We start from the raw sequence: 12,014 nt of genomic DNA on the forward strand, positions 1-12,014 counted from the left end.
CTTTTAAAAGTAACAAAAAAAGGAAGGAAATTCTGACATGCTACAACATGGATGAACCTTGAGGACATTATACTAAATGAAATAAGTCAGGCACAAAAAGACAAGAACTACATAATTCCACTTAAATGAAGTACTTGTTTAATGGGTATAGAGTGCAATTTCAATTGGCTTCAGTTTTACACAATGAAGTTATGGAGTATATCATCCATTCTTTGAAAAAAGGAGCATAAACTAATTGTTATTTTTCTTTCTTTCTATTTATATATTATATCCAGAACCGCTAACAAGATTCACTTTGCAGCAAATAAGAAAATAATACTTGCACTAAAATACTTTTTAAGTTTCAGACTCACTACAATGGAAATAAATGAATCTGATACACAAATTATCTTGATATTCCAAAGAAACAAGAAATCCCCAAATTTTAGTATCTTTTGTATTACAACTATGAGATTTTCTCTCAATTAAACATTTCCTCATAATATTTAATATCAACTAATTCTAAAATAAGTATATCAAATATAATAATGATTTTTAATTTCTATTATGGAGGCCAATAATTAAGACAAAATCCCCAAATATGAGTTTTACTACCTCCTCAAGAGCTAAAATATCCTGTATTAACAAAAAAAGTAAAAATTTTGAGCTGAAATAAATGCTTTTTTATTCAATTATTCCACTTTTTCTATGATTAGCAGTATCACTATAGACCTTCAAAGATATTGTGGAAAAACCTAGGCATTCTAAACCACCCATTTCTTTTTTAACCAAGGGACAACTGGGAAACTCTAACAACAGAGAGAAAAACATTATGAGAAAAAATGATGTAACTTAAGCATTTCCTACAAATCATCCTCAGTAATTTTTAAATGATAAAATTTTTAACTATATGATTTTGCAAACATATGGAAGTAGAGTCACTTTAGAGAAAACATCTTTAAGTATTTCTTATAAATCCACACTTAAGCAATTTTAATATTTGAAAATGAAACACAATCTTTACTCTATCTTTTTAAAAAGAACCAAAAAAGAAATTTAATGCGGCACCTGACTGGCTCAGTCAGTAGAACATGTGACTCTTTTTTTTTTTTTTATTTAAGATTTTATTTATTTATTTGCCAGAGAGAGAGGGAGAGTACAAGCAGGGGGAGCGACAGGCAGAGGGAGAAGCAAGCTCCCCGCTGAGCAAGGAGCCCCATGTGGGACTCGATCCCAGGACCCTGAGATCATGACATGAGCTGAAGGCAGATGCTTAACCACCTGAGCCACCCAGGTGCCCCAAACATGTGATTCTTATCTCAGGGTTGTGAGTTCAAGTCCCATGTTGCGTGTAGAGCTTATTTTTAAAAACTTAAATTAATTAAGAGGCACCTAGGTGGCTCAGTCAGTTGGGCATCTGACTCTTGGTTTTGGCTTTGGTTGTGGTCTCAGGGTTGTGACACTGAGCCCCATGTCAGGCTCCAAGCTCAGCGAGGATTCTGCTAAAATTTCTCTCTCCGTCTCCCTCTGCCCCTCTCCCCATTCACTCTCATGCACGTGCTCTCTCTCATTGGAATAAATAACTCTTTAAAAAAATCTTTTTAAATAAAAATAAATTAAAACCACTATAATCCAATTCTGAGTCTCATTTGTGAAGCAAATTTTTCATTAAAAAATTTAATTATATCCTTTCATGAAAATTACAGCAGAGATGTATTTCACTGAGTTATTTCATATAGTTTATGAATGCTACATTCTTGGCAGTTTGGACACTATCTTTTCATTTTTAAATTGTCCTGGGCATCAGAAATGTATTTTAAAAGATTTTTTATATGACCTTCCTATTCTCTAAAAAACAGACCCAACTCATTTATTTTCTATTCTTCAAAGATATCTTGCAAGAGAGAGAAAATTATTATTGGCAGGTCTTGAGCATAAGACAGTACTACTGAGCCATCAAAGCCAAGTATTAGTTCCTTTCAACTTAGACCCAGAGACCCTTTATTAAGAACAAACAAAGAAGAAAAGTTACATACTGTCAATGAGAGGGTGAGCTCAGACATCAGACTACCTGAATTCAAACCCTAGCATTATCACTAGCTAAATTCCACGGAGAGTTACCTAATTTTTCTAAGGTTGGGGTTTCTTAAATAAGATTCTGTACTTCATAGAGATTGAAACGATTTTTTAAAAATAACAAAATTGGGCGCCCTGGGTGGTGCAATCAGTTAAGCATCCGACTCTTGATTTCTACTCAGGTCATGATCTCAGGGTCATGGGATCCAGCCCCACGTAGGGCTCCAAGCTCAGCAAGGAGTCTGCTAAAGTTTCTCTCTCCCTCTGCCTCTTCCCCTCCCTGCACACTCTCTCTCTCTAATAAATAAATATTTTAAAAAATAATAACAAAGCTGGTACAACATCTCACATATATTAAATACTCAAAAAAATGACAGCTAACATGTTATTTTTCACATCTAATATGTAACACTAACTTATAATGTATGTAGAGAAAAAGAGCTTTTCCTCTCTTGGACAGGTTTAATTAAAATAACTAAAAAAGCCTAAAAAAATCAAAGGAGAAAGTGAAAATTAAATCAATGGCATGGCTCAATATTTCAAACTTCTTACACTAATCTAGCTAAGGTGGTCTAAAGTTGGTTATTAAATTTAAAATCTATATCTATTACAAAAAAACTTGAAATTCAAACATACATAGGCTTAAACATGATATATTCATCAAAAATATTCTTTTAAATTTAAGTATTTGTTTTAAGTGATGGTTATTTTCTTTCGTATTACCCTGGTAACAATAAATTTAAAATATAAAGATTGACCCTGATAAAGATTTACTTTTTATCACTTCAACTGTCTTGCATCTTAGTTATAAATATTATATACCAAGGTTATGTATAAGAATATACTTTTGTGGAGGATTTAAATTAAATCCACCTTTCAACATAAATACTATTATTGTAACACAAATGGGTTCAAAAAGAAAGTTTCAAATGAGGCTGGGCAAAGGCTATTACATTTTATAACTTCTAGAAATGCTGTCTTAATAAAATTATAGGAGTAACTGCAAAGGGTTAAGAAATCTAGCAGTGAAAATGGCCTTAAAAAAAGGAGCAACACAGTCAATATGTGTATGTGTCTGGTGTTTGTCTATTTTGTTTCCTTACTTCTATGTTTTTATGGATGGGGAGACCTGGGCACCTGGGTGGCTCAGATGGTTAAGCATCTGCCTTCGGCTCAGGTCATGATCCCAGGGTCCTGCATCAGGCTCCCTGCTTAGGCGGGAGCCTGCTTCTCCCTCTGCCTCTGCCTCTCTCTCCCTCTGTCTCTCATGAATAAATAAATATAATTCTAAAAAAAAAGGATGGGGAGACCTGGTTATGATTCTCTTGGTCAGGGGGAAGGGAATAGAAAGATACACTGATTCAAGATGACCAGAAGAAGAATAAACAGTCGAAAAGAATATATACCATAGTGAAAATGTTTATGAAAAAAATGAGTTTGGTGCACCAATTTCTCTTCAAAATCTTTATGCATATTATGCAGATGTCTTGATCTGATACAGGTATAGCAAAAATTCAACACCTCTGGCTGACAGTTAAAAATAGTAATTTATAGGAAATCTTCTCAACTTGACAAGCATTTCAGTCCTTTATAAAATATTCCAAGCTTTTTACAGTGTGATAATTGAGAAATCACTGAAGGTAGAGGAGGCTGGGCCGGTCATGGGCATCACCTCATGAGAGTCTCTACTTTTAAAAATCACAGGTGTCTTCCAGGGCCTATAAACTATTGCCTCATATAGTTTCCCCCAGTTTTATGGTTGTTTACAGTTGGGGAGACAGTCCGATACCAGTTAACTCTGTCAAAACTTCAATAAAGTTTGGGGTGCCTGGGTGGCTCAGATGGTTAAGCCTCTGCCTTCGGCTCAGGTCATGATCCCGGGATCGAGTCCCACATCGGGCTCCTTGCTCAGCGGAGAGCCTGCTTCTTCCTCTCCCTCTGTACCTCCCCCTGCTCCTGCTCTGTATCTCTCTGTCTCAAATGAATAAATAAAAAAATGTTTAAGAAAAAATTCAATAAAGTTTTATTCTATGGGTTTCAAAAAAAATATTTCAAGCTTTTGATAACTTATTATAAACCAATTTCCATATAAAATATACCAAATATGGAGGCGCCCGGCTGGCTCAATAAGTAGAGCATGTGGCTCTTGATCTCAGGGTTGTGAGTTCAAGCCCTACATTAGGTGTAGCGATTGCTTAACAAATAAAATTTGAAAGTATATATAAACGAGGGGCGCCTGGGTGGCTCAGTTGGTTAAGCGACTGCCTTCGGCTCAGGTCATGATCCTGGAGTCCCGGGATCGAGTCCTGCATCGGGCTCTCTGCTCGGCGGGGAGTCTGCTTCTCCCTCTGACCCTCCTCCCTCTCATGCTCTCTGTCTCTCATTCTCTCTCTCAAATAAATAAATAAAATCTTTAAAAAAAAAAAAAAAAAAAGAAAATATATATAAACGAAACATATTTCTCCAAAGAACTATCAATAACACTCTATGGCTTTTTCAGCAATTATACTTCAGTTAACCCTGCTTGACTGAAATCCAAAGGTTGTTTGGTGAGCCCTATAGGCATGGGGTGAGTTAATGAGCTACATAAGCCATGATGAAATATCATTTTAAGACTGGAAATAGGTGGTGCCTGGGTGGCTCAGTCATTAAGCGTCTGCCTTCGGCTCAGGTCATGATCCCAGGGTCCTGGGATCGAGCCCCACATCGAGGCTTCTGCAGGAAGCCTGCTTCTCCCTCTCCCACTCCCCCTGCTTGTGTTCTCTCTCTCGCTGTGTCTCTCTCTGTCAAATAAATAAACAAAATCTTAAAAAAAAACAAACAAACAAAAAAAGACTGGAAATAATTATTTGCACCTTGGAATCTAAGGTCTTTTTAAACCAGAATTAAGAAAAAGTTATCTGACTAAAGTAAAAAATATTTAACAGAAAATATAAGCTTAATTCACTGGCAAAACTGACCGATTTTACACCTGATGAAAATGTGAAAGTGCTGCCATTGTTAAATTAACAAATGCCTACTTGTGTCTTCTTTTTTTTTTTTTAAAGATTTTATTTATTTATTTGACAGAGAGACACAGCAAGAGAGGGAACACAAGCAGGAGGAGTGGGAGAGGGAGAAGCAGGCTTCCCACTGAGCAGGGAGCCTGATGCGGGGCTCGATTCCAGGACCCTGGGATCATGACCCGAGCCGAAGGCAGACGCCCAACTACTGAGCCACCCAGGCGCCCCTTGTGTCTTCTTTCTTACTCTTACTCCTTCATTTGCCTCTAAAGTCTCCCAAACATGGATCTCTAGGAATGTTGAATGCATGGGAAATTTAATAGGTTTTTTCCCTTCTACCTACTTGGTTCTGATATTACCTACTAACCTTCATGTTCAGCTTTATACCTTTGTAGTTGATTCTGCCCATTTAGTTTTCTTTTGGTAAAACTTCTGCACAATTGGAACTTATGTCCCTCATTCCCAAGAGGAAGGCTAAGTGATACGTTCAACCTTAAATAGGCATAGTAATAACCACAATCATTGCAGGACTAAGAGAAAAATAAAGAAAAAGAAGTTATCAGGAAAAAAAAGTTGGATAGCTAGTCAAAATTATCCCAAGGGCACCTGGGTGGCTTAGTCGTTTAAGTAACCAACTCTTGATTTCAGCTCAGGTCATGATCTCGGGGTCCTGGGATCAAGCCCTGTGTCAGGCTCCTTGCTCAGTGGAGAGTCCGCTTGAGGATTTCTCTCCCCTTCCCTCTGGCCCTCCCCCTCCCAACACGTGTGTGCATCCTCTCTCTCTCAAATAAATAAATCTTTTTAAAAAATATTATCCTAAAATTGAGGGGAAAGGGTAAGGTCTTTTCCCTATTAAGACAAATCTGCATGGCGCCTGGCTGGCTCAGTTGGAAGAGCAGGTGACTTTTGATCTCAGGGTCATGAGTTTGAGCCACACTTTGGGTGAAAAGATTACTTAAATAAACAAACTTAAAAAAAAAATTCACATAGAATTTTAATTATTAGACTACTTGATCTCATGGTCATGAGTTTGAGCCCCATGTTGGGGGTACAGAGTACCAAAAAAAAAAAAAAAAAAAGAATTAACATTCAGCCTATATTCAAAACTAAGCTACAGTATTATAAGTCAAGATGGTGACACAAAAAAGGTGCAATAGGACTCCCAAAGTTAATGTATAGGGTGCTGGTTATATGCACATTTTTACACTGTGAAAATTCCTCTGTGAAAATTCATCATGCTATGTACTTAGGGTTTATACAATTAACCATATATCTTAAAAAGTCAAATATAGATAGAGTTTGGTGCTTAAAAGCTAATCTCCAATTTATTTGGACTTAATTGTCTTTATGAGTCTATAACCTTTAATATGTAAAATAACCCTTATTTTTCAAAATTAAAGTTCTAAGAAATGAATAATGCTGCTGTTCCCCCCAAAAAGGTACTAATTTATAAATAATTCCCTTAATTCAAGATAATTTGTTTAAAGATTTTATTTTTAAGTAATCTCTACACCCAACGTGGAGTTTGAACCATAACCTTGAGATCAAGAGTCACATGCTCTACTAACTAAGCCAGCCAGGCACCCCAATTCAAGATAATTTTTTAAAGGATAAACTTCCCATAGAGAAAATAAGAAAAGAACTTTAATATACTGGGAAACTGCAGAGAGTAGAAAAGATTCTTCTGGGAGACTAAAAAGAAAAACTGATGGAAAACCTTTCTTTAAATGTACACTCTGTATATCTGCTAGTTTTAAAATTTTTAAATAATAGAAAACAGAGCCACTTATACTACATAGCTTGTGAATGTTTAAGTATCTACAAATTAAAATAGTAAACTGCGGGGGCACCTGGGTGGCTCCCAGTCAGTTAAACATCTGCCTTCGGCTCAGGTCATGATCTCAGGGTCCAGGGATCAAGCCCAGCAACAGGCTCCCTACTCAGCAGGGAGTCTGCTTCTCCCTCTCCCTCTGTCCCTGCTCCTGCTCTCTCTCTCTCTCTCTCATGCATGCTCTCTCTCAAATAAATAAAATCCTGGGGTGCCTGAGTGGCTAAGATGGTTGAGCATCTGCCTTCGGCTCAGGTCATGATCTCCAGGTGCTGGGATCAAGCCCCATGTCAGGCTCCCGGCTCAGTGGGGAGTCATCTTTTCCCTCTCCTCCCTCTGCCTCTCTCCCTGCTTGTGCTCTCTCTGTCTCTCTCTCTCTCTTAAATGAATAAATAAAATCTTTAAAAAATAAAAAAACAAAATTTTTTTTTAAAATAATATGGTATTTTTTAAAACAGAAATGAGAATATTTCATCTACTCATGGACATAAAATCTTTATTTAATTTAAATTCCACCCTAATTCTAACCCCAATTATTCCATTCTCCTATGGAGCTATCACTCTACTGTAAGACACTTCACTGGTGAGGTGCCTGAGTGGCTCAGTTAAGCATCTGCCTTCAGCTCAGGTCATGATCCCAGGGTCCTGGGACCGAGCCCCACATTGGGCTCCCTGCTCAGCGGGGAGTTTGCTTCTCCTTCTCTCTCTGCCCCTCTCCCGTGCTCATGCTCTCTCTCGCTCTAGCTCAAATAAATAAATAAATCTAAAAAAAAAAATAAAAAGACGCTTTCACTGGTGAAACTGTTATTGCTCATAATTGGAGGTCTAATTAGAAGATTTTTGGTTGGGGGGGCACCAGCTAGCTCAGTCAGTACAGCATGCAACTCTTAATCTTAGGGTCATAAATTCAAGCCCCACATTGAGTATATAGAGCTTACATTAGAGACTACAGTCATGCCAACTTTATTCTAGAGTCCAAGTATGAAAACTAGCAGCCTCCAATATTATTTGAAAGTAAGTAAGGCACCTGGGTGGCTCATTTGGTTAGGCGACTGCCTTCAGCTCAGGTCATGATCCTGGAGTCCCGGGATCGAATACCCCATCGGGCTCCCTGCTCAGCAGGGAGTCTGCTTCTCCCTCTGACCCTCCCCACCTCTCATGCTCTCTTCTCTCAAATAAGTAAATAAAATCTTTAAAAAAAAAAAAAAGTAAGTAAGGATGAGAAGAGTTGCACAAGCAAAAAACTACTTGTGATATGGAGGGAAAAGAAGACTATCAATAAAAAACAACAAAAATCTCAAAGCTTATGTGGGGAAAAAGATCACCTGTACTTTAAATAAGAATACAAATGAGACATGACCCAAGTCTTCAAGCATTGCAATAATAAGCCTCTTAAGAACAGGACAAACAGGAAAGTCCTCATCTACAAAGGGCCGTATGACTAGGAATTATCCTTGTAGTCTGTATTCTCTGCATCATAAAGGGAATCCAGGGGGATGGGCTCTACCCTTATTCTTTGAATTATTACTTGAGGCAAAATACTTTCCATGTTTACATTCTTTCAATAAATAAAAAAGTACAGGGGCGCCTGTGTGGCTCAGTCGTTAAGCATCTGCCTTCGGCTTGGGTCATGATCCCAGGGTCCTGGGATCGAGCCCATATCAGGCTCCCTGCTCGGCAGGAGGCCTGGTTCTCCCTCTCCCACTGCCTGCTTGTATTCCCTCTCTCACTGTGTCTCTGTCAAATAAATAAATAAAATCTTTAAAAAATAAATAAATAAATAAGTACAGATACACATATTTTTTTATTCTTATGTTAATCCCCATACATTACATCATTAGTTTTAGATGAAGTGTTCCATGATTCATTGTTTGTGCATAACACCCAGTGCTCCATGCAGAATGTGCCCTCTTTAATACCCATCACCAGGCTAACCCATCCCCCCACTCCTCTCCCCTCTAGAACCCCCAGTTTGTTTTTCAGAGTCCATCATCTCTCATGGTTCGTCACACACTAACACATATTTGTAGAGTACTTACTGAAAACTTTATATAATGTAGATCTCTAAAATAAACATTTGAGGGAAAAAGTTTTTAAAACTAACTGAACTATACATTCTATATCCAAGAAATAATCCTTGATATTTAAAAATCAATATATCACAGAAGTAGGTGTGTAATGATACCACCATGTTACTTGACAGTACTAGAGGGCAAAATCCAACATGCCACCACCCGTGTCCATCTTGACTACTACAACTGCCTAACCAGACTTCTTGTTTCCCCGATAGCTCCTCTATTATCCTTTTCTATTATCTACAAGTGAAATTATCTTTGAAATGAACATTAGATCATGAAATTACCCTGCTTAAAATCTTTCAATAGCATTTCCCATTATCTCAGAATAAAATCCAAATTCTTCATCTTTATACCATGGCCTAAAAGGCCTCACATGATTCAGTTCCTGCCCACCTATCTAAACTTTAGTCACGCATCTCTCTCCCTAGCTCACTATACTTCAGCCACACCAGTCTCCTCTCTAATCTTAGAAAATACAAACCTCTTTCCCACCTCCCAGCCTTTGTACTTTCTGTTCCTCTACCTGGAATGCTCTTCCTGCCACTATTCACATATCAAGCTCATTTTAATTCTTCAAACGTCACCTTGAAAGGAAGCCCTCACTGACCCATTAATTAAAGTGGCCGTCCCCATTTATCCTCTAATATAACCCTGTGGCATATATCATAATCTCTATCTACTTACTACTCACTTATGATCTGTCTTCTCAACAAATATGTAAGTGCCATTTGACACCTTGTTCATAGCTATAAGACACTATGACATTCTTTTAACCTAACCTAATCTTCATAAATACAACATGTAAAAGCTAGATTACAGAATGTAAGTGTTCCTACTATTGTGGTCAATATCTCCTTATATTAAACAGTGTTCAAATACTAGACGACATAGAAAAGAATATTTAAAAAATCAGCAGGTGAGTGCTTTATCTCGATTCATTTCATGGGTGTTACAAACTTGCCTTCTTGTCCTTAAATTTATAATGTCTCCACACTTACTTTAACTACTTCCCTACAGAAAAGCACTACAATCAGTTGCCTCCCTGGGATGGCTAAATGGCCTCCTTACCTCCTTCATTAAGTGTACTTGGCAACATTAGGTGCATTACAGCATATAATTTGCTTCACATACAGCCCTTTTTTAATAGCCAGTTTTTTTCATATGTAATTAGAAAAGAGCTGAATGAGAAATTTCCCCAAAAACATTGCAAAATAAAATCTCTAAAGATGACAATATGAAGAGGCATTTTCAATTTAAATTATCTATATTTTTCTCCATAGAAATGTAGTCATAGGGGCGCCTGGATAGCTCAGTTGGTTAAGCATCTGTCTTCGGCTCAGGTCATGATCCCAGGGTCCTGGGATGGAGCCCCGCATCGGGCTCCCTGCTCAGCAGAGAGCCTGCTTCTCTCTCTGCCCCTCACCCTGCTTGTGCTCTCTCTCTCACTCCCTCTTGCTCTCTCTCTCTCAAATAAATAAAATCTTTAAAAAAAAAAATGTAGTCATTTTCTACAGACTCATTTCCTCTTACTACTGTGATCTGTTTAAATGAGATTAGAGATTTTAAAAATTCTTAGGTTTAGTGAAACATGGAGTATTTTTTTAGGGGATAAGTTACTTAGTGACCTTGCTCCCAATCTTAGTATACTAGATGTAAGATACCATTAAAAAGTTTCTTGCTGAAGAAAACTATAAGCACTCACATCAAGGAAATATATTGTTGTGGCATCTGTAAAACCCCCAAAATTCAAGCAGACAGTATCTATGATAAACCATTTAATATGTATAATATATTACCTAATAATTAAAATAGGGTTTCCTCCCCTGCATCTCTTTTTGACATCCCCTGCTTTATCATTTGATATTCAGTTAAAGTGTTCCTCTTATCTGATTTAAATGTTGTAGTCAAATAAAATAGATGTGACTAGATATCCCCAAAACTCCCAACTGTCAAGAATAAATGTAGTGGGACAAATGTAGCTATAAATGCAACCATAAATAGTATCAGTAAGCTCTTACATGCATATCTCTATTCTGGACCGCTATTTTTATTGCTACCTCCTTAGTCAATTATACTCCCCTCGCAACTCTTTCCCCACAAAGGATGATGCCATTTGCCAGATCTCACAAGTCTTCAGAGCTGAGTACAGCAGCTGAGCCAATCTTAAATAAAGCAGAATAAATACACACCAAATAATTTCAGCCTTCATCACCACCCAGCTCATCCAGGGACTCAGGAGGATAAGTGTCAATCAGATCTAAAACTCAGTGGCCATAGGAATGACAAAGGATTATTCAGGCTGAATTTTCCCCTCCTCTTCTTTTGTACAGTCTAGCCCACTTGACTAGGCCTCTCAGCCTCTGTCCCTGCTCCTTAGGATTGGCTCACACCTGTGTTTACCACACATTTGGTCACTATGCCTTGGCCACCTGGCTGCTCTTCTAGGAAATAGTCCATAATCAGAACAATTCCCTTACCCCAACCTCAGGAATTGTGAACTCTATTACACTCCTGTCCAGTCACAATGACTTATCCATTGCCCAAATTATTAGCATCACTGCCTATACACATTCTGTGTATCTTATTTCAAATTTAGATTTTTTTAACCCAATCAGCAGTTGAGCATACACCATTGTGTGCTCCTGTCCTATAACAGGGTAAGTATGTCAAATATTGGGACCACATTTCATACTATTCTAGACCCTAAAACAGTTAAAATATACATATTCAATGAATACATGCTAACTTAGAAACAGAGTTAATAGATCAAGCAGCAATAGTCTCTGATAATGAATCAAATAGTCTTATCATACAACTGAGTGAAGATGTTGATTTTCCCTAACTTTATTACTTTGTGGGGAACAAGTCATGAAATTTCAAAGTTGAAAGCCACCTCAATGTGATTGATTCTCTTTTACAGCATAAAAACATCTTGAGAGGAAATACGATTAAAAGTAGAGACTTTCGGCGCCTGGGTGGCTCAGTCGTTAAGCGTCTGCCTTCGGCTCAGGTCATGATCCCAGGGTCCTGGGATCGAGCCCCGCATCGGGC

The 12,014-nt window shown here is 37.7% G+C and overlaps 1 protein-coding gene and 1 long non-coding RNA gene across 2 annotated transcripts in view; one reads left to right on the top strand and one right to left on the bottom strand.

Moving 5' to 3' along the window:
• The window catches only part of LOC145720742 (uncharacterized), a 440,998-nt gene that overhangs the window by 357,877 nt on the left and 71,107 nt on the right, over positions 1-12,014 (top strand). The gene's annotated exons all lie outside the window — the stretch shown is intronic.
• The window catches only part of BMPR2 (bone morphogenetic protein receptor type 2), a 197,208-nt gene that overhangs the window by 165,398 nt on the left and 19,796 nt on the right, over positions 1-12,014 (bottom strand). The window lies entirely within an intron of this gene.

The sequence above is a fragment of the Leptonychotes weddellii genome, chromosome 3 (assembly GCF_054177405.1).
Source record: "Leptonychotes weddellii isolate Sample4059 chromosome 3, ASM5417740v2, whole genome shotgun sequence".
NCBI classification, from domain to species: domain Eukaryota; kingdom Metazoa; phylum Chordata; class Mammalia; order Carnivora; family Phocidae; genus Leptonychotes; species Leptonychotes weddellii.